The sequence below is a fragment of the Macrotis lagotis genome, chromosome 3, assembly GCF_037893015.1.
Source record: "Macrotis lagotis isolate mMagLag1 chromosome 3, bilby.v1.9.chrom.fasta, whole genome shotgun sequence".
NCBI lineage: Eukaryota > Metazoa > Chordata > Mammalia > Peramelemorphia > Peramelidae > Macrotis > Macrotis lagotis.
The window spans coordinates 213,484,529-213,507,196 of record NC_133660.1 but is presented as its reverse complement, the minus strand read 5'-3'; positions in this window follow the sequence as shown (position 1 = coordinate 213,507,196).

The window sequence follows — 22,668 nt, the reverse complement described above, 5'->3', positions numbered from 1 at the left end:
GACTTTTTCCACTAAATTAATTGTCCAGAAGCCTAGTTCAGTATTTAATAGGCAATTATTAACCATCCCATCCCAGCTGTAAGATGACCTTTTTCCTGAATTTACCTGGTCACAAGTCGACGTAAAGAGGATGAATGATTTCAAAATCCAACCATAGCTTCTATTTAGGAGGAGGAGGATGACAGACATTCTTAAATATCTAGATATGGAGCTTAAAAAAAGAAAAATTGTAAAATTCTCTCCTCATTGCAAATTTTTTAAATTAAATGTCATTGTTAAGAAAGAACAGAATTGTAGCTGTCACATTGTGAGAAAAGGAGTAAGATTGGAATTTATTTTGTCTAACAGTCTTGTTGATCAGATAGTGACTCTTTGACTCTTCATTATCTTCAAGGTTAGACAGTTTTCCTTTGCTTGTCATTCAAGGCTCTTCAAAATCTTTTATCAACCTATCTTTCTAGTCTTAATCCCTTCCACTCTATTTAAGATTCAGTCAAAATGAACATCTCTCTTCCCCAAACACAGTGTTTACTCTCCAAACACGATACTGGGTCTTTATTCCTATAATGAATCCCCCCCTTTTGTCAGTTGAATTTCTATTTCCACTTTAAAAATGCAATTTAAATGTCACCTCCATCAGGAAACCTTCTTTAATTGCTGAGATTATCCCCACCCCTGGCACTTTGTATTTATGATGTGCACACTTATAAGCTGAATATTTAGCCTAGCACCATAATAAACTGATCTCCTTGGGTCATGTGAACCAGGCAGCCTTTAGATCTACTGAATATCCTCTTATTATTTCTATATGAAAGTTAGAAATAACTGTCTTCTGTTTCATGTGAATAGACTGACATTGAAGGTACTTGTGTACCAACGTTCATCAAGATTAATGAAGTTCTATTAAAAACATTATGCAACAAAGACAATGCTCCATATCAAACCTTGTCTCACATTCCTTGACCAAGATCCCTGTCTAGAAGCAAGAGGACTAAAGGAATGATGAGAAACCTTGATTCATATCCCAGTTTAACCATTCAGTATCTATCTGTACATGACATTGAATGGAACCTTAATTTCTGAGGTTTCAGTTTAATTCCTGGGCAAATGAATGTCTTATTTTTGATTCTTTTTCCCCGTCAATGAGAATGACCTTTGGTTTGGAAAAGATAAAACAAAAATCGTTCAGAGGAAGCCAACATCCAAGATAAAGTAAGGATAAAAGTAAACGTCCAGCTTCCTTTGATGAAGTGAAGTATCCTGCTCCATATGAACGGCATCCTTGGATACTAAAAGAAGCACCAGATCTAATTCCTTACTCACTATAATTAGATTCGAAAGATCACTCAGAATCAGAGACATGATGCAAAACTAGAAAAGGATATAAAGAAAATAAAGAAAGGGTATATAACCTATATAAGATTACTCACTGTCATGGAGAGAAAAGGGAAGGAGGCAGAAAAATGTGGAATTCAAAATCTTATAAAAATCAATGTTGAAAACTAGCTTTATATTTAATTGGGAAAATAAATTAAATTTTAAAAAAATTTGGAAAATGGAAAATGTCTTATTTACCAAAAAGGAAAAAAAAAAAAGATGAGATTGTGATGGAATCCTCAAATTATAGCCCAATGAAATTGATTTAGTTTCCTGAGGGGGAAAAATTAGAATGTATTATTAAATAGATAGTCAATGAAGTTCAAGAAATGGCAGTGGTGATCACAGAGTCAGCATTGCATCATCAAGAAGAAGTCCTACCAAACTAATACTGCTTTTTCTTCTTGATAGCATTCCTCACCTGTCAGATCAGGGGAATGAATGCCACAGCTATAATTTAAGCAAATTAATCCATGTTTGATAAAATCTCTCATGTTGTTCTTATAGGAGAATATGGAAAGATAGGGATTGACTGTTGTATAACTGGTCGAATGGCTTGATCTAAAAAGTAGCTGTTACTGTCAATTTGGGTAGATTGTCATCAGGGGAGTGTCCTAGGAATCTGTGATGGTCTTGTCTAGCCTAACCAATTTTTATTGATGACCTGGATAAAGATAGATGGCTTGCTTATAATATTTACTGATGACACAAAGCTGAGAGAGATAGACAATTCTTGCATTTCAGAGTTAGACTCTCAAAAGATTTTGACAAGTTAGAGCAATGGTTCTCAAAGGGTGCTCCAAGGACCCCTGAATAGCAAACCATTCCCTTGCTTGGATGGGATGTAGCACTTACGGATGAAAATGAGCTCATGATGTAATTCAAGTGAGGGCAATGGGCTATTTATGATCTCCAAAGAAAATGAAGTGCAGGATTTTAAAGGACAAGCATAGGTTACATACTAGAATCTTGTGATTTTAGAAATAAAAAAGAAAAAAATTGAATTGAAAGTCTGTTTTGTAGTGGGATACCCTGACAATAGCTAGGCCTTTTGTGTGTGAGAAAATGCCTTTTCTGACTGGTTCTTTCCTCTTATCTTTCCTCTTTTGGAAAAGGAGAAAATTATTTTCCTTTCAAATAAATTAGTGAAAACTAATTATATGGAAAAACAGTTCAATCAAAGAAATATCATTTTCTACCAGAATACTTTACATTTAGGCAGGACTTTGAAGGTTTTCAAGGCACTTTTCTGACAACGACCTTGCAAAATAGCCAGAGCAAGTTGTTAGCACCATCATTTTACTGATAAGAAACTTGAGTCTCAGAGAACTTATGTATCTTACAGAGTCACACAGAGATTCCTTCCCTGTCTTCTGATCCCAAAACAAAGACTCTTCTGGGCGCCTTAAATTTGTTTTTAAAAGTTGTTTACTAACAGTATTTCAATATAATTAGCTTCTTTTATATCTTTTGTACTTTGAAAATGTGCTTATGTATCATGCTGCTAAAGGGCCCTATGATATGAGGAAGATAATCATTTCTCAAGTTGAAGATATGGTAGATTTGTTTATAAAAATAATATTTCTATGGTGCTTTAAGATATACAAAGCAATTTCTCGAAAACAACCACATGAAGCAGCTAGGACCTAGATAAGAGGTCTCAAATACACAACTCCTAATTCTCCAGATTGTAGTCTGAACTAAGTCAAAAGATAACAAAATAAATAAAATTCAGTAAACATAGTTAATATTGCATTTTAAAAACTAACTAAAATACAATCTTCAGGATTCCTTATATATATATGGTTTATGGCCCCCATTTCTATTTGGATTTTGACACTACTGACCTAGATTTCTCTCTACATGATTCCTCCTTCGAAGATGTTTATAACACAACAGTAATGAAAAAGCAGTAGAGGGAAAATATCAGCAAAAAGCAATCAATACATTGAAAAAATCTATCGCTATATGCACAATTCCACATAATTGGATTATTCCCCCATCTCTGTAAGGTACAGATAGCCTCCATTTACTTTTAAATTTAATAATTTTAAAAATTCTGAGTCTAGTTTGTGCCTTTCCATCACCCCAATATTCTTTCTTTCTAGATCAGAGATGCCTGGCAAGGCCAACCAAAAAAATTACAGAACTTCAAATCAGATCTTTGCTACCAGGGATTTTCCAACACAATCTTTAAAATATTTATAATATTCTGTGGGGACTAAAGGAGGAACTAGGGTCTAAAACCTCTCCAGATGGTTAAGTATAAAAGTAGAGGTCACTTACATTTGTTAGAACCAAAAATGAGCCCTCTCCTTAACTCCCATCTCATTTGGAATTAGCTTTGAAAGTCTACAAGGGCTGATGCTCTTCTTCTCTGCCTCCTTCCTTCCTATTCCCTCCTCAGTATTTTACATTCCACCATATTTTATTCCCTTTTATTCTGAGGGCCACACTCTGGCACAAACATACTCAGTGATTAGATCAGTTGAGAAGAAATCGATTGGGGCTCTTATTGTAGTCCAGGGGAATAATTATTGATTGCAGACAGCTGTATAAATGCTAAGCTGCCACATGTTACTGTTTACCTTCCCTTGGGATTTTTCAACCTTTGCTTCTTTTGCTCTTGTTTTCCCAGGAAAAGGAGATTGAGGCAGCTTGCCCAGTAAGGTACTAGAGTGAAAATTGTAACTTTCTCCATCTACAATGCATCTTAATGTCTAAAGACTTATCCTTGCTGATACTTTCCTCCAATTCAGAGCATCAATTGTGCTTCTATTTCATGATCTTACATGCCTATCTTCACAGTCTTCTCCCTACCTTCACTATTTGCTTATTTTTTTCCTTTTGCCCTCCCCTTCTCAGTACGAAGTTTCTTCAGATCAAAAAAACTTCTTTCCTTTTCCATAATCTGCTTTATTTGCTTCTTCTCTTGAATTTTGTCCCTAGAAGTCTGTTCATTGCATATCTACTGAAAGCTGAGAAAAATGGGTTTCTTTCCTTTTCCCCTTCATTCAGCTCCTCTACACTGACCTGCTCATGTCATCTCCTGTTTTTCCACCATTTGGGACCCCAGGATGCTGAATTTCTTTTCAGTCCTACTCACTAATTCCCAACTTTACTATAGATTCTAGCAATCATCTTATTATCTTCAATTTGGACCCTTGGTGTTGGAGAAACATTAGGAAGGACATTTTGATTTTACTCTTCAGGAAAACATCCTGTCCAAATCCCATATAGTCCTGCCTGTACCCAAAGACTAAGTTCCTTGCATATACTTCTGACTGAAGATATTTCTCCTGGCTGAACCAATAACAGTATAACTTAATGATCTAAGGTCTTCATCCAACTTGATAGCTTTCCCTGGGGTGAAATGAATCTTATTTTTCTCAGCAGAATTTGGCTCCCATAACCTTAATTTGACATAGGATCACTCAAGGACCCTCAATGAACCTACTGATCTTCACTCTGAAAAGGTTGGGGTGAGATCTAATAGGTCTGATAAGTTTTATAAAAGATATTATCTTCTCTGTTCTGCTGTTAGCCTCCTCCCCATTCCAGGATCCCAAAATTTTGCATCACTTCTCCTGATTCCAAGTCCAATACACTTTCTGCCAAGTCATGTGCCCTCGTCCTTCATTGCAAGATCTCCTCACAAAGTTTTGTTGATTTAAAGGCTTTTACTGATTTAGCAAAATGATTGGAAAATTTTATCCCCACCATTCATGCTCTTGTTCACAGTTGCCTTCTGGAGTGATGAATAATCCCAGAATCTGCCAGATTGGAGTGGATGTGGGTGTGGGGCTGATTTCTGAAAGCATTCAGCAGGAAACACATCAGATCTGCAACCTCTCCACCCCTCCAACAAATGACCTCCCTCTGCCTTCGAAAGTAATGAGCCCAGAGAGGATCCTAGCCTTGCATTGGGAGCTAAGCCACAGCCGCTGCAATAATTATCAGGTCAATAAATCACCTTTGGTGTTAGGAATTTAACGGAATCAATCATTCTTCTATCTTATATAAATACTTGAAACCCTGTTCTTAGAACCTTCATGGATAATATATTTTAAAAAATGAAAAGTGATTAAAGACCATTTTTGATGACGAGTGCTTTTATCTCTAGTTTTAGCACTGGCAATTAGAGAAGGCTAGGGCTTGGTTCATCCTTACCCCACTCTTCCAGGAAATTGGACTTTGGGAAATTTCCAGGAACCTAAAGGAACATTTAATGGAACAAAAACCTGCTGAAGTTATATGTTTGGCCTGCTCTTCTTCCAGCTAATTCTACTTTCAAAGACATTCACTGTTAATTTCCTAATATTTGGAATTGCTGGGCAGGCAGAGTCAATGAAAAAAGCAAGCCTCTGTGCTTATGTGCTGGAAAGGACCTTGGAGAGCATCTAGTTCTGTCTTTACATCCCTTGCTATTTTACAAGCAAGGAAATTAAAGTCAAGAGAGGTCAGTATAGTGGAAAGATCCTTAGACTGAGGCAGAACCTCTGGATTTCAATTCTGTATTAGCTATTTATAAGCTTTGTAACCTCATGCAAGTCCCTTCTGACCTCTCAGCCTCAATTTTGTCATTTGTAAAATATAGTTGAAACTAGCTGATACTAGTTGATACTAGCTTTACCTACCTCATGGGATTGTTGAATCACCTGAGAAACCAAGTGAAGGTTTTCAGTGAAAATAAAACTGATGGTAAATTGAGTGTAAGCAATTGTTAATATTCTCATGTATAGTGATTTATTTTTATTTCTATAATAATAATTATAATTATCAATAGAAAGCAGAATTCTTGAAAGGAGTCTTTGCTTTGTTGCCCCCTACACCTCTAACATAGTGCCTGGCATATACTGAACAAACGTTTGTGGACATCATTAAATAGATCCTTCTTGTTATTTATTATCTAAGGATACAAGTTAGTGGCATACCCAGGACTCATTTTTAATTCTTTATGTTAGAAAGGAGACAATATAAATTTAAATAGAGATCCGGATAGCCAAATCTTTAAATAGGTTGCTGAGATATCTCTAAGAGACTTGGTGGCCCAGGACAAACTGCTGAGCTAGCAAAGTCTATTGAAAGGATTTTTTAATCTCTATAGAGAGCATTTTCAAACAGCATCACACATTTCCGATCTCATGAGTGCTTTTAATTTTCATACTCAATATTTAATTTTACAAGCATTCTGTGGGGGTAATAGAGGAGTTACCCTGAGACTATATTAAACATTAAACCACTGTTCTTTGAACAGATTAGTTGATTGATCCTAAAATAAAAATAAATCACATTTTAGAAGATCAGATACTATCTTATTCAAAGATGTCTGGACTTCATGAATAGTGTTGTCCAGATTTTTAATTATACTCTGAAGGTGTAGTAGGAAAACTACAGAATTGTTCTTTGTTATGATTTCATCATAGTTCTTTCTGGATGTTAACATCTTTCCTTTCTCCTCTTTCTTCTCTAGACTTTGGCTGCCCCTTCTGAGTCAGCCCTCAGTCTGGTGGAGGCATGTCAGCCCACAGGGCCCTGTTTCCCAGAGCCTTTAGCTGGTAGCTCTTTCGAGGAACAGCAACAGCAAGAGCAAGGATGCAAATGGGGTGACCCATCATGTAGTCAGACAGAAAATCAGCATTCTAAACCTGAGCATTGTTGCAGCAGCCCCAGAAATGCCATTATGAATAACACATGGACCTCTGGAGACCAGCCAGATGGCTCTACCTCCATGACTACAGCCAAAAGTCATTTGTCAAATGGGTTGTCAGCAAGTAATAAAGGTCTAATTCCTTTGGGGGAAGACTCAGATGTATTGGAGAGAGCAAGATCCTTGGCTATAAAGCAAGGTAAAGTACTTTCCTGATTTCATTGATTTACTGTAGAAAACAAAGACCCTTGATTTTCTTCTAGTCAGATCATCCTGAAGAATCCAGAATAGATGGGGCAGATCTGTGGTTATTCTTCGTGAGGATAATAGAGAAACCCATCTATAGTCTACAGTCCCAAAAGCATTTCCCCAACTATACTCCTATGAAGAATGAAGGGCAGGAATTATAATCACCATTTTATAGATAAGGAAACTGAGGCTCAGAGAGAGGAACTGACTTTTCTAGGGCCACATAGCTAGTAGCAGAGTTGAGATTAATTACAGAGTCATAGTATTTAGTCAGAAGGAATGTTTGTGGTTGTCTCCTTTAGAGAAAGACATAAATTCTCTAATTTCATATCCTGTGGTCTGGTGCTCCTTTCTCCCTATTATCCTATGGAATACTAGACTGCAAACTGTATCACATGGTAGTGGTATTTCCACTATACCACATCTTAACTATTCATTTATCTAACATTTACTGAAGAATTTCTCTACCATGAAAACTCCCCTCCCCCAACACAATGTAAAAGATTTCTTTCCAGATTTCTCATGTTTTTTCTTTCTTTTTGTTACTGCCTTGCTCTCCTTTGATCTTAGGATATTCTGTTTTATTTCAAATCTATTGATGTTTATATTTATATGCCATAACCTAGAGTGACTCAGTGACTGGACTAGGGTTTCAATTAGGATTTGAACTTATTTGTCTAATTACAGATACTTCAATAATCTCCATCAGTATTTCTACTAAAAAAGTTGATGAGGAAGACTCTTTAAAAACTCTAAAGGTTTTAGGTCAGAATGTGATCATGATGCTCATAGTACTCACAACTAGAAATTCAGTGGGTTTTCAAGGGAGTTTTATAACCTTTTGAAATGTTTTTCACTCATGATGTATATACCATGGAAGGACCAGAATCTAATATTTTAAAAGCTTTGTAAAGGAATCTTTTAGAAAAAGTATATTTTTCAAAATTGTTTAGAGGGCTGACTGTTAGTAGGATAGGATCAGACTGCCTAGTGAGAGTATTCATGAACATTGATAAGTGCCCTTATTTGCTTAATAAATCACCATAGCTTTGATTACCACAAAACAAATGCTTTTTCTCTAATTGACATGTAGGAATCCATTCTTCAGAAACTGCACTGCCTCCCAGTATAATGTTGGGTAGTGTCTCCCTGATATCATCTCTCCACAGCTGCTGCTGTATAAAGTGCCCCTTTGGGGGAGGGGATGGAGATCTGTCTACCCTCCTAAAGTCAACAATTGGAAACCAAGCTTATTAACCCTGGGAAGAAAACACCAAACTCTCTGATGTGGAAATGACAGGCATTTAGTAGCCCATAAAGCATGTCAGAGATAGAACATGTCTTTTGGGAATTTAGGTTAGGAAAGGGCACTATCACTTACTTTCAGGGGCAGCTGTTCTCTGGCAATAATAATTTGATTTGATTAATATTAGGCTATCATTATGTACAAGGTGTGCTTGGAGCTGGGATACCATGTTAAAATGGGGAATCTCTGCCCCCGAGAAGCTTATATTCAACAGAATTTAATGGCTTGCATTCCTAAAACCTTTAGAGTTTTTAAAGAGTCTTCCCCATCAACTTTGTTCTTTGGTACTGTCAGCCACAGTATCTCTTTAACAGATGTTTTGCTTTTTGTCTTTTTTTTTAATTTTACAAATCAGTTGATATGCACAGACCCATAGAGTTGAAAAGGGATGTTTTAGATGGCTTATATGAGTTTCATTGGTTTTGTTTAAAACGTCCCAAAGATAAAGAGAACCTGGGGGTGATGGTCAAGCAGTAGTTTATTGACATTTGTCCTTCATTATCAAAGAAGACCTTGAGATCAGGGAGGTGATATCATGACAAGCACATGAATTGGACTTGAATGAGGGGGGCTGTGCTAAGTCATCAGTCTCACTTTCTCCTCCAGAGTCATCTGGGTCCTGTGCCAAACGAGGGGTAACCTCTCCATCAGGGAATGGAACTCCACCTCCCTCATGACAGGCAGGGATACTGACCACTATACTAATGAGGAAGGCAGTAGTTTATCAATAAATGGTGGGTGAAGGTAAGGGTGAATGCTGTCCAACTCATTCATTTTACAGTTCCAAAAATCATAAGGTACAAGAAGGGGAAAGCATTTGGTGTCTGTAAAAGATCTCTGAAAATTTCAAAATGTCAACAAATGGATCTCTTCTAATATCCTCCTCTAGAAGCTCATCATTTTGTAGAGAAGAGCCCAGGTTCTCAAAGGCGAGACTAACAAAGTATTAGCTCTCAAATGTGTTACCCAACTGGAAAAGTTTTGACCACGAACTTGTTGCCTACTTACATATTTGCACCTAAGTATGTTTCTTAACTGTGTTTATGGTAGCTTCTCATAACCAGAGAGTGGTCAATAGTAAGACATTGGAAAGGGCTTGAGTTAGATTAATTAATACTACTTGTGTGATTATGGGGCAAATCCCTCAACCTTCATGGATTAATCATCTGAAAAATTTAAGGGGTTTGAGCAGATGGCTTCTGAGTTCACTTCTGTTTCTAGATCACTCATTTTATGAGCTCCATGGTCACTGGGTGATTAATAATTTAACCACAGTGATACATGAGATCCTCTGTCATAAGGCATAAAGGTCCTGAGACATGAAATAATAGGAGCTTCTTGGATGAAAATTTCTGAAGTAGTGACATCTAGATTCTCTTATAAAATATAAGTTTCTTGAAATCAAGGACTGTTTCATTCATTTTTTGTATCCTTAAACCCTAAAACAGTGCCTAAAATATAGCATTTGCTTAATAATTGCCTTTGCTTAATAATTGATTTATTAAATTGATCAATTGAAACAAACATAAAAGGATTCTTATTTTTAATTGAAATTATCATTAGGAGAACAGAATCCTCAGCTCTGCCCCTACATCACCATCCTTTCTCTCTCTTTCTTCTATACTAAAAAAGTTCAGGTGATACCTTTGGACTTAGAAATTCATGTCTCTGTGTTGATCATGCTACCCTTTGGTTATTGCATTTAGTTAAGGAACTTGTTCAGCTATTCCTATGCTCAGCTATGTGTTTTGGTTGAATTCTACATAAAAGCATAGCAGTTGGTAGGAGAACAGGTCAACTTTTTTACCCTGCATGTGTATTATAGAAGAATGTGTGAAGATAGGGGTATCCTGGGAAAGCTTAATTGGAGTAAGAATGAATCAATAGTATGCTCTTGTTCTTTCTAATATTCTTTCTATTAGAGCATATTACTTCTCCATTGCCACCATTATATCATGTCAAAGGACATGTTTGTTTTGTATTTTCTTTTTTTAGATTTTGTATTTAATTAATTATTTTATTTTAAATTTTGGAATTTTCCCCCCAATCTCACTTCCTTCCCCCACCACCCTACAGAAGGCAGTCTGTTAGTTGTTACATCGATGCTATACATTGATCTAAGTTGAATTATTTTGTATTTTCTAAGTAGTTTCCGTTTTTGGTTTTAAATTTATCTTTTGCCTTTTTCTAGCTTCACATACGTTATGGAATTTTATTCTCACTCTTTATGACTTTATATATACATTGACTTATCAAACTCTCAAACTTTTTTTTTCTAGACAAGAAAGTTCTTCTTTGGGTAAAAGAGAAGCTTGCAACAATTGGAGGACATCTTTGTCCTCCAACCTATATTTTGATCACTTGGGTTGTGTTCTGGGATTCAGAGTCAGGTGAGATGATATTAGTGGGGCCAATTTATTAAAAATATGCAGAATATGAGCTTCCAATTGAAGCTATTTGATAAGATGGAAGTCAATAGATATATAATCTATTTACAACCCTAAACACATATGCATGTATACATATGTTTACATAACATGCATTGAGCCAGCTAGATGGCTCATTTGGATAGCACTCCAGACCAGGAGTCAGGTAAATCAGAGTTCAAATTATGCCAAAGAGATTTACTAGCTGTGTGACCCTAGGGAAATCAATGAACCTCTTCAACCTCAGTTTCCTCATTTGTAGAAAGGGGTAGCATATAAAAAGGTATAATAGTATCTACCTTCAAGGGTAGTTGTGAGGGTAAAATGAAATAGTATTTGTAAGACACTTTGGCAACTCTAAGAATGCTACCTAAATACCAGTTATTATTGTCACTCTATTGATATACTGATATATATGTATATATATATATATCACTACTACTATGATGATGATGCATATTTATGAGCTTATTGTATGAACATACCTACGCACAATAAACCCAAACAATTCCTACATCTGGGTTCAAAAAATCAGACGCCTAGGCAGATGGAGAACTGGAATGGGTGGCATTGGAAACTGGTGAGTTAGGATTTCATCTCTGGAGGTCTTCTAGTGGAAGCTAGTTGACCTGCATGGCATGTTACGAGGACTCTGAAGACTATGTTAGTTCTGATATTCTAAGGTTCTAAATTACAACTGCATGCTTTAACCCAATCCTAACTTCATCCCCAAGAATTCAGATTTTTGTATGGGAAAATACAGGGCAGAAGCCCCTCCTTGGAGCCTGAAGTCCCAGTTCTGCCCACTTCTAGCTTGGTTATTTGGAACACCTCATTTACTATCAAATGAATGAAAGAATCTTTCTCTTCTTTTTAAGATGTCTTGGATTTTATGTTACAGATGCATACTACTTTCATAGACTAAAAAAATTCCACCCCATCCATTCCTGGAAGAATAGGTTTTGTATCAGCATAGAATACTTACAAACAAGGACAATGTATTGAGTAGAAAACCATTTCTCTAAAGCTGGCATGAAGGGCATTGATAGTGCAAACAGCTGGTGGGTTTAGAAATAGAACAGCATCAAGTATGTTAAGTGACCTACAAAGAGATTTGTTCATTTTCCCTTCTTTTCAGCTGTGCTATTTTCTACTCACTCCACTTTCTTAAAATTTGCTTGCTTCCCTTCTGGGAATTAACCCAACCAACATTCTAAATAAGACTTCTTGGGGAAGGGGGAGTTAAAAAAAGGAGAAAATAGTGTCTACCCTCCAATTCAATTCAATTCAACAAAGAAAGTCTTATATGGGAAGTTCTGTGTTAGACATTGGGAATACAAAGATGTACTCAAATAAATGTAAGATGAGAGAGAGAGAGAGAGAGAGAGAGAGAGAGAGAGAGAGAGAGAGAGAGAGAGAGAGAGTTAATGATGCTGGGGGAATGGGAGATGACATTCAAATGCAAGGTATAGGAGATAGAATATTGAGTTTGGGGGATACTCTGGAGTGTAGGCTGGTTTGAACTAACAGGATCATGATTCTAAAATTCTCCTAATTCATTAAGTGGAAAAACCCTGGACTCTGCCATGCAGGAACAATTTCATGCTCTGCTTCATATCCCCTATAGCCATGACCCCATTATCTTTTTGCCATCTCATCCTCCTAACTACATGACCTCCAAGATCACAATAATGGTCACTCCATGATTATATAGTATGTTAAGATTTCAAAGCACTTTATACATATTATCTCATTTGATCCTCATGTTTGCCCTAAGAGGTATGTTCTAGTATAATCCTTATTTTATACATGAGGGAACTGAGGCATAGAAAATGAAAGTGACTTGCCTGGATTGTGGAGTTAATAAATGTCAGAGTCTGAATTTGAACCCAGGTCTCCTTTACTCCAAGTCCAGTCACTCTGTCCACCATATGACCCAGGAACCTCCAGTTTCCTGGGGAAATTAATTAATTCAGTTTTGGAATTCCTCTCCTAGAGTTGAACTGTCCTGATAGGTGAGTGAACTTCAAACTTAAAAATCTTGGGTTACTTAACCAGCCTAAGACCAGGGCATGTATCATATTCTATACAGATGGACCGTGGTCATCTTCTTGCCATCAGCCCTATTACTGTGCTCAAACCTTGCACCTCTTGTCCTGGAAATAGTAATTGAGTAGACATTGCCATTGCTTCTGAAAAAGGCATGCCAACTGATTGTCCTCCTCACCATCCTTTTGACTTTCCAAACTAAAATATAATTCCTTAGCCACTATTCTGCTAAATTATATGGTTTCCTGCTTTTGTTATATAAGTTCTCTAAGGGCAGCAATGATATTGCTTTGTTTGTTTTGCTTTTTACTTTTTGTATTTTTATTCTCAGTGCATAGGTTAGCATATGTATATGTTGCATCATAAGCAGTAAATCATATCATTAGTAAATGTCTATTATGTATCAGGCATTGTACTGGAGGCATAATGATGAAAAATGGCAAAATCCCTGCCTTCAAGAAATTTACAATCTACTAGAATGTCAGACATGTACTGTAAGTAGGAAAGAAGGTACAAGATTATTGGGTAAAAGACAAATTTCTCTAGGAAAATTCAAAAAAATCAAAGAGCACTTCCAAGTGAGAAATGATTTCTCCTTTGTCCCATCTTAGAGTAATTTGTAATACCCAACTTAGTCATTTAGTATATTTTAATCTGTATTTTATGTATCTTTATATATCTCTACCCCAACCCCAACTTGCTTATAAACCATTTGAGGACACAGAGATGGCTTTATTTATCTTTGCATCTCTTTTAATACCTAAAATGAATTTATTGCACATTGAAGAATCTTAATTATATATTTTGAATCATGATTCTGCCTGCTTTTAATAAATCATTGTTAATCCATGACTTTAAAATCCTTCCTAAACCAATTTATATTTTCAGCCTTTGCCACTTAGTGTAATGAGCTTTTGTCATTTTATTAATTTCTATAAATAGTGCTTCCTTTTGAACTGTTCTAAGTATATTTCTTTGAGCTACAATCTGTAAGCTAGTCATCATTTGCTTATCCATGCCCATCAGTTTTGTCTCAGATTTTATCATGTCTGCTCCCAAGTGTTGGCTTTTCAGTTCAAATCTTCCAAAGGGAAGACACTTTTCAAGTATAAGCAAGCCAACTCAAGAGGATTACATTCTAGTGGAGGAAGACAGTGCAGAAAAAGAGAACTAGAAAGGACCCAGAATGATCATGCTGTGGTTGCCTGCCTTTGAGATGTCAAATGCGAGGAGAGGTGGAGAGAGGGATTAGGGTGATGAGGAGGATGAGCTCAATTTAGGCAATATAATTTAGAAATGGTTGATATAACCATTTTTTTCTTTCTCACTTTTTTTCTTTAGGTGTTAGTATTGGATTTGGGTAGGAGAGTAATACATATGAATTCATATGTATAAATAAATATATCTACATATATTATATATATATATAAATGTATACATATGTGTATATATGTTTCAATTTCTTCCTCTATCAACTGTTGAAAACTTTTATCTATTTGAGAAATGTGAAACTAAAGAAGATGAGTTGACTTGTCCAATATGATAACCCAGGTCCTTTTACCCATTTGACTTCACAACTCTCCAGGCCGGGGAAAATCATTGTGGGAGTGTATTTTCATGTTATATAAATGAAAAAAATAAGGCTCAGAAAAGGGACTAAGGCTTTTGTGAATTTCTCTAAGGTCAGTCTTCTTTCTACATCAGGGAGAATGTAAACTCTTTCAGGACAGACACAGAGCCCCATCAGGTAGGCAAAGTGACATGTATATAGTGGGTAAATAGGTGCTTATTTGTAGAGGGGAAAAAGATACATGAAGCACCCTTATTTTCTTTATTCATCTTCTTAAATGTTGGTGTCAAAATCCTGAAATATTTATTAGAACAGATTGCTTCCATTTCTGGATAATTCCTCATTTGATTTGTCTCTGTATTTTAGTCTGATGTTTTAAATTTGGTTTAATTTAAGATCTAAGGCAAGTGTCTTAGGAAATCAAGATTCCACATTGGAAGATTAATGGAATGCAAAGAGGAGCCTCAGTATAATTTATGAACTTTCAGCCATATGATGTTGCCTGCCTTCAAAGCACAGAGATCTGACAAGTATATACTTCTGATCAAAAGGCAGGAAACACCTGGGACACAGAGGAAGGAGTCAGAGAAGGGAAGAGGGAAAGGAAGTGCAGAAACATTTATTAAGGCCAACTGTTTACTAGGGACAGGGAGACGGAGCAGTGAATAGAGTCCTGAGTCTGGAGTCAAGAAGAAGATGTCAAATCTGGCCTTCAACATTTCCTAGCTATGTGAACCTGGGCAAGTCACTTAACCCTGTTTTTCCTTAGTTTCCTCATCTGTTAAAGGAAATAGCAAACCACTTCAGTGTGTTTGCCAAGAAAATAAAGTGTTAGAAATAGCTGAAAAATGACTTATCCAATTATTTAACAGGTACTGTGCTAACTGCTTTACAAATATATATATATTTCTCATTTGACCTCCCTCCAAAGACAGACCTTTTCCAAATGGTATGAACAGTGCATATTAGCACAGTTCCTTATAGTTTATTAAGTATTTTTCTCCTAATAGATCTAGGGAAGACTGATCTGGCAAAATCACTGAAATGTCATCTTACAGATGAGGCCTCCTCAGAATTGCCCAAAGTCACTCTAATAAAAATGGAAAAAAACCAGGATTTCTTGGACTCCAAATTTTTTATTTCTTTATTTCTTTAGGAGTTTTATTTGCAAGGCAATAGGGTTAAGTGGTTTGCCCAAGGTCACACAGCTAATTACTTATTAAGTGTCTGAGGTCAGATTTGAACTCATATCCTACTGACTGCCAGGCCAGTGCTCGATTTACTTTGCCACCTAGCTGCCCCTGGACTCTAAATTCTAGAGTACTTCCCAACATGGCTCCTTTTGTCCTTGACTGGAAGATCACTAAATCATAAAGTTTAAAGCTATCAAAGACCTTGGAAGTCATTTAACCTTCCACCCCTCATTTTCTAAGTCCAGAGTAGGGAAAACAACTTGCTTAAGGCCACACAGATGGTAAGTTCAAGAGAAAGAAGTCTACTCCTAGTCTTTCCGAATCCAAGTTATAAGATCTATCCATGATATTTCAAGGGACTTTCAGCCTAGAAAAGATGGACAGAGAAGTTGTTTGTTTTAGATGGATGGAAGATTGCTGTTGTTTAGTCATTCTCAGTTTTACCCCTAGGTCCCCCTTCGTGGCCCTGTTTGAGGTTTTCTTGGCAGAGATCCTGGAGCCATTTACTTCTTCAGCCCATTTTATAGATGATTAAACTGATAAAAACAGAATTAACTGATTTTTTTCCAGGTTCACACAGCTAGTAAATGTCTAAAACCAGATTCAAACTTGGGAAGATAAGATTCACTATGGCACCACTCTACTGTCCACTGAACCGTCTGGATGCCTTAGTATATTAGTTTTTTCTAAATAAAATCAACAAGACTTTCTAAGTAAAAAATAATATATCATAGTAATTGCTTAATATATCTCCCTTACCCTGGAACTGAAGCCTTCATTTTAACAAGGAAAAATGATTAAGCTAAGGCAACCAATACAGTAATAGCTCAAGATAATAAATTTATCATCTTTCTTATCCATAGGCTTCTTGTAATTTTAGAATCTGAGTATGTTGGACCTGGAAGGGCTCTTCAATTCAGTTGTGCATCTCACAGCCACCAACAAACAGAACTGCCTCGTAAACCCTGAAATTTTTTCACTGACATATACTAGATCCGAAAGATCAAACACATACGACCCAAACCAGATTAAAATATAATTGGGGAATAATTAGCAAAGTAAATAAAAATACAGGAAACTATAGAAAACATTAAAAGCATCTACAGGAACCCTCAAGTATGGTTTGGATTTTGCATTTGTCCCTCTCTGGAGCTCCTAATGTTCTAGACAAGATCCCTTAACCTTGAAGATGGTAGTGTGCATGGGAATAAAATGAATTCTTAGAGAATCAGCATTAATTTGTGGTTGCAGCCAGAGTCCCAAAGTCAGGGGGCCCTCTGGGACCCCAGTGTCTGCAGCACAGAATCCTAAATAAGTCTTTCTTGGAAGATTGATTAAGATATCACAAAATGACCTGACATTCTTAGCAATTATCTTTTCAAAGAAGAATGATGTCCATTGGGAGAAATTATCAAAAACAACAACACCCCTTTCCAAAGCTAGAATCCACAAGGCAAGCAAAGGCTTGCCTCAGGATTCAGAGTTGGAAAGGACCTTAGAGCTTCTCCTTTGTCAGACGAGGCTGCCTGAAGTCATTCTAAAATGTTCTGTTCAGAAGTGGTAGAATTATTTTAAGATTCTTCATCTATAAAATGAGAGGATTACCATGCCCTGTCATTTTGCAACCTTGGGAAGCTGCCTTCTCAGTAAAATAAGGAATTTAGATTCTGTATCCTTTTAAGATCTCTCCCATTTATAGCACTTGGTTTTCAAATACTGTATAAAAGAGAATTTTAGATCATGATTCCTGTCCTCAAAGCACTTACACTTTACCTGTGATATAAATGCTACAAAATACTATGATAGACTTTTGCCACAATCATCTTCTAGATTAATTATAATAATTGTTAGCATTTAAAATTTGCAAAACACTTGATCCTCATAACTATCCAGGGAGGTAGGTGCTGTTAATATCCAAATATTACAGGTGAGGAAACTGAGGCAGATGATAATTAAGTGACTTGGCCAGGATCACACAGCCAAAAAGAGTCTACACCAGGAATGGATCTGCCTGGCCCCAGATTTAGTGCTCCACTGTGACTAGCTGCTCTCTTTATTTCTGTGGAGGGTATCAACTGGCTTTCAGGCACCTCAGAGTAATGCTACTCCCTCATTTACCCTTATGCCCCTATCTCTTGCTAAGGCTTGCTGATTCTGTCTTTCTTTTGTATCTATCTTTTCCTTTCTACTCATATGACCACCCCCTTAATTCATAAGCTCATCATCTCTTATTTAGATTTTTGTAAAAAATGTTTTAAATTTACAGCCTTGTTTCTAGTATCTACCTCCTCCCCAACTAGTCTTCATTCAGCTGTCAAAATGCCTTCCTAAAGCACAGGTCTGTCCATGTCACTCCCTTAATCATAAGACTTCAGTGGCTCCCTATTCATTCTAAGATAAAATACAAAATGCTATGCTGGACATTTAAGTTATATGTACTTACTGCAGTGTTCCATAGAGAATCCTTCTTTCAATTTGAACTCTGTCTTGGATTTCTCCATCTTTAAGGGTATCTTTATTGAATATCTTTCTGTTTTATGTCTTGACTAATATATATGAGAGGATTTTTGAGTATTGTTTCAGTGTTATTTCTTTCAAGGAATCATGAATGATTTTGATGTATGAATGGGGGGGATGTCAAATTCCAATCTGGACTCTTCTTCACTAGCCTTATTTCTAGCATTCATTATACCTTCCAGACAAATTTCACATGTCATCCATGTGTTCATGCAGGGTTCCTCACATGTATTTAATGTATACCTTCATTTCTTGTAATCCTTTTCATTATCAATTTTTTCCTGTAAAAAGCTTTCTCTTCCTTCCAGCTGAGAAGAATCACTTTCTCATGAAAGTTTCCCAGAACATTTTGCTGAATCTACCCTTAGCTTCTATATATCCTACCCTAATATAGTTTTCTGTGTGTATGTCTTATCCCTCCTCATATATAGTAAACTTCCCTATATTGGGGCTAGATCTGTCTATAACTAGCTTGTAACTGTTTACATGTCTTCTTCTCCATTAGAATGTAAGAGGGAAGTGAATGTGTTTTTATCTTTCTTGGTACCTTCAACCTAACATATAGATGTTTTAGTAAGTGCTTATCATCTAGTTTACTGAAGGCAGGAACTGTGTCTTTATTTTATTTTATTTTACCTTTGGTCTTAATATCCCCTAAGTTGTATGGTGCTTACTAGAACAGCACAAAACCCTTAAATGTTGAGTTAAATTCAGTTCAATAGAAAAAGAGTACTCCAATGCCTTTTGAATGAATGAGCTAAGAGAGTTAGTTACATGATTCATTTCCAAATGAATGATATAATTATATAGAATCACAGATGGCTCTAAGTTCAGAGTGGTAGAGATGGGAAAATTTCAGTGACAATTTTCTAACTGAGGCAGCTTGGTTTAGTGAGAAGAGTGCTATGCCTGGGGCCAATTGAGTCAGATTCTTGTAAAGGTCCTGATAGCTTTGAGACCATGGTCAGTATGCACCATCTCTCTAGGTCTCAATTTTCTTATATGCAGAATAAGGATTCAATGAATGCCTATCCTACTTACTTTCCATTTCATTGTTTCTTTCTTCTTTTTTTTAATATTTTGTGTCAGAGGATTATTTGTGTTAATGTACAGAAAATTTCTGCTGTTATGTATAAAAAGTCATAATTCATTACTTATGAAAAAGGCAGCACCTAATGTACTGTAATGTAAAGGAAACTGGTCTTGGCACAGTATAGGCTGACTTGAACATCTTGGAGTCTTGTGACTTTGTGCAATTCCATGAAGTATTCTATATCTCAGTTTCCTCATCTGTGAAATTATTTCAATATAATTATAACAACTAACTCATATGGATTATTTTTAAAGGAAAAAGCACCTTATGGGTTTTAAACTGTTATGAAAATATGAGTTATTGTCTTCTCTTCATTCAAAAACATGAATGAATCACCTGCGGTATTCTAGGCTCTTTGCCTGCTGCTCAAATTGTTCATTGGAGGATGGTTGAAATTTGCATTGGAGGGAGCCTGGAAATTATAGTGTGAACATTATGCACTGAATCAAATGCTTTTTTAATAATCAATAAAAAATAAGCACCGTGGGATCCATATTCTTTACATCTTTTAGACAATTAAAAATGATGAGATGTGGTCTGTTGTGAAACACCAAATGCTAAAGCCTGATTCTCTCCTATTATTCTTTCATCAAAGTTGTCTTTGTGTTATGTACTGATGTCTCTTATAGAAATTTTATAGAGTAGGAAAGCAGGCATGTAAGTCTGTCATTTTTGGTCATTTTGGGGGATGTGATTAAAATTATATTACTATTATTATCATTATTATTACTGACTAAGAGATAGCTTTTGATATCTTCTCTCCTTTTATATACCTCATAATGCCATGCCCTCTATAGCATAGATTTCTGCTATATATATTTGATTTAATCTAACTGCTTTTTCTCATCTTTATTCTCTTTAGTAGCATTTCTAACTGCCCTATTAGTACATGTAGGACTGTGATATTAGGATCCAAATGGTTGATTCAACAAAATAAAGTTCAAATTTATAGACTCCTTTCCAACATCCCCCCCATTCATACATCAAAATCATTCACAATTCCTTGAAAGAAATAACCCTGAAACAATACTCAAAAATCCTCTCATAAATATTAGTCAAGACATAAAAGAGAAAGATGTTCAATAAAGATACCCTTAAAGATGGAGAAATCCAAGACAGAGTCCAAATTGAAAGAAGGATTCTCTATGGAACACTGTAGTAAGTACACATAACCAATGCCTATTCTAATGAAAAAATATCTCTGTTGCAACCTTAACTTGTAGGAAAATATGTTCTTTTCATCAAAAGATGAGAACCATGTTTACTAGAGCTGGAGAGGACCTGAGAAACAGGAACCAGTAAATTAAAGCTAGTGAAACAAATCCATCCTGCATGACTTTTTAAATATAGTCTATGAGTCAATTTTTTTTTACATTGCTAAATAAAATTGTTGAAAAATGGGGAAAAATGCTTGGTTTGAGGGTCATACAAAAACAAGTGGATAGACCATATGTAAGAACCCCAAGCAACCTGAGAGCATAGAGCATGAACTAGAGGGAAATTTCATAGGGAATACAGAGAGCCAGAGTTGGAATGGCCCTTAAAACATGGATCTTAGGGATGGTTCTAGTTCATTTGTCTTATTTTACAGATTTAGTATGTATAGGTGACTCAGTAGATAGATTCTACTTGAAGTCAGATGCTGCCTCAGATACTTAGTAGCAGTATGATCCTGGTCAAGTCATTTAATCATCTAGACTTCAGTTTCCTCATCTATAAAAGAAGAAGGTTAAATAAGATGATCTCCAAGATCTCTTTCAGCTCTAAATATTTCATGTTTGGGTCCTATGAACTCAAGGTCCAAAGAGGGGAATTAAGTTGCCTTACTTCTGGAACATAGAACCAGTTATTGGAAAGACCCAACATATCCCTCCAACACATCCCAGGATTCTTTAAATTATATTTAATGGAGGTTTCTATAAGAATTCAGATAGGATATTACTAATTGAATTGAAATGTTTTTATCTCCTTAAATTAAATATGGTTGTTAAAAATTTTAAGTTATAGGATCTCTAAGATCCCCTGAAAATACAGATGTGAATGTAGTTGGAGGAGGGGAGGATGTATAAAGTATCTTACTCTTTTTTTATCTCTCCACATGGAACATGAAAAATGTCTGCAGATGTATTTCTATAATGAAGTTGTCACTTCCTCTTAAACTCTATGTGACCATTTAATTATTTGAGATGGTGCTATAGCTTGAATCACTGGAGCTTTTTCCCTGTAAAATGGGGGTGACAATAGCACCAATCTCTAGGGATGTTGTGGAGTTCAAATGAGGTAATATTTGTGTAGTACTTAACACAGTGGTTGGCACATAATTGGTGCCTAATAAATGCTTGTTTGTTATAACCTTAAGCCAATATTGTCTACATCAGTGTATATCCTTGGTTTAACTTTATGAGAAAAATCACTACAATAAAATTTAATCATTAAAAACCCAATTCTATGATCCTTTCCTCACATGCCTGGGAGAAAGATAGTACAAGTATTATCATTCTCCTTTTGCAAATGAGAAAATTTGAGACCCAGAAAGGGATCTCATGGCTGCACTGCAAATAGAGAAGTCAGAGTCAGCATTCAAACTTAGGTTTCCTGCTTTCAAATCCAGGGATGTTTCCTTTATAGCCAGGCAATTATCACCCAAATACCATGCCCTCTGGACAGTTTTTCCTCCCTTAAAGAATTAGGAGAGGGTCAAAAATTCAGATACACTGTAAGAAAACCAGATTTGTAGCCTTTCATCCCTGCTCTCTGCTGGTATGAATGTTTTGTAAAAGGAAAACCCTAGAACCCAGGCATCTGTCTCATGACATGGAGTCCAATAGACTTCCAAAGCTCCAGTTTTGCATTTGCTGATTGATTTCCAGGTGGGGTTTGCCACTGCCACATTTGTCCCAGCAGGTGTCAACTCTCTGTCTTTCTTCCACTCCCAGGTATACTCTCTGAAATCACTCCCCAAACATATTTTCTCTCACTCTCTCTTTCCTCTTCTCCCGTAGTTTTCAAACAAATCAAGCTATTTATGTTGTGCTTTACCTGTATCATCTCATTTAATCCTTACAACAATGCTCCTTTCTAAAGTTTAACCAAGAGTTTTAAATAGTATTTTACAAAAGAGGAAACTGATAACTATTAACAACATTACATCATTTACCCAAGAAATATAGAGCTAGTTGGTAAAGAACCAGTAGTTACATTTAGTCCTTCTCTTACCCAGTCCTTAGTTTGCTTTCTC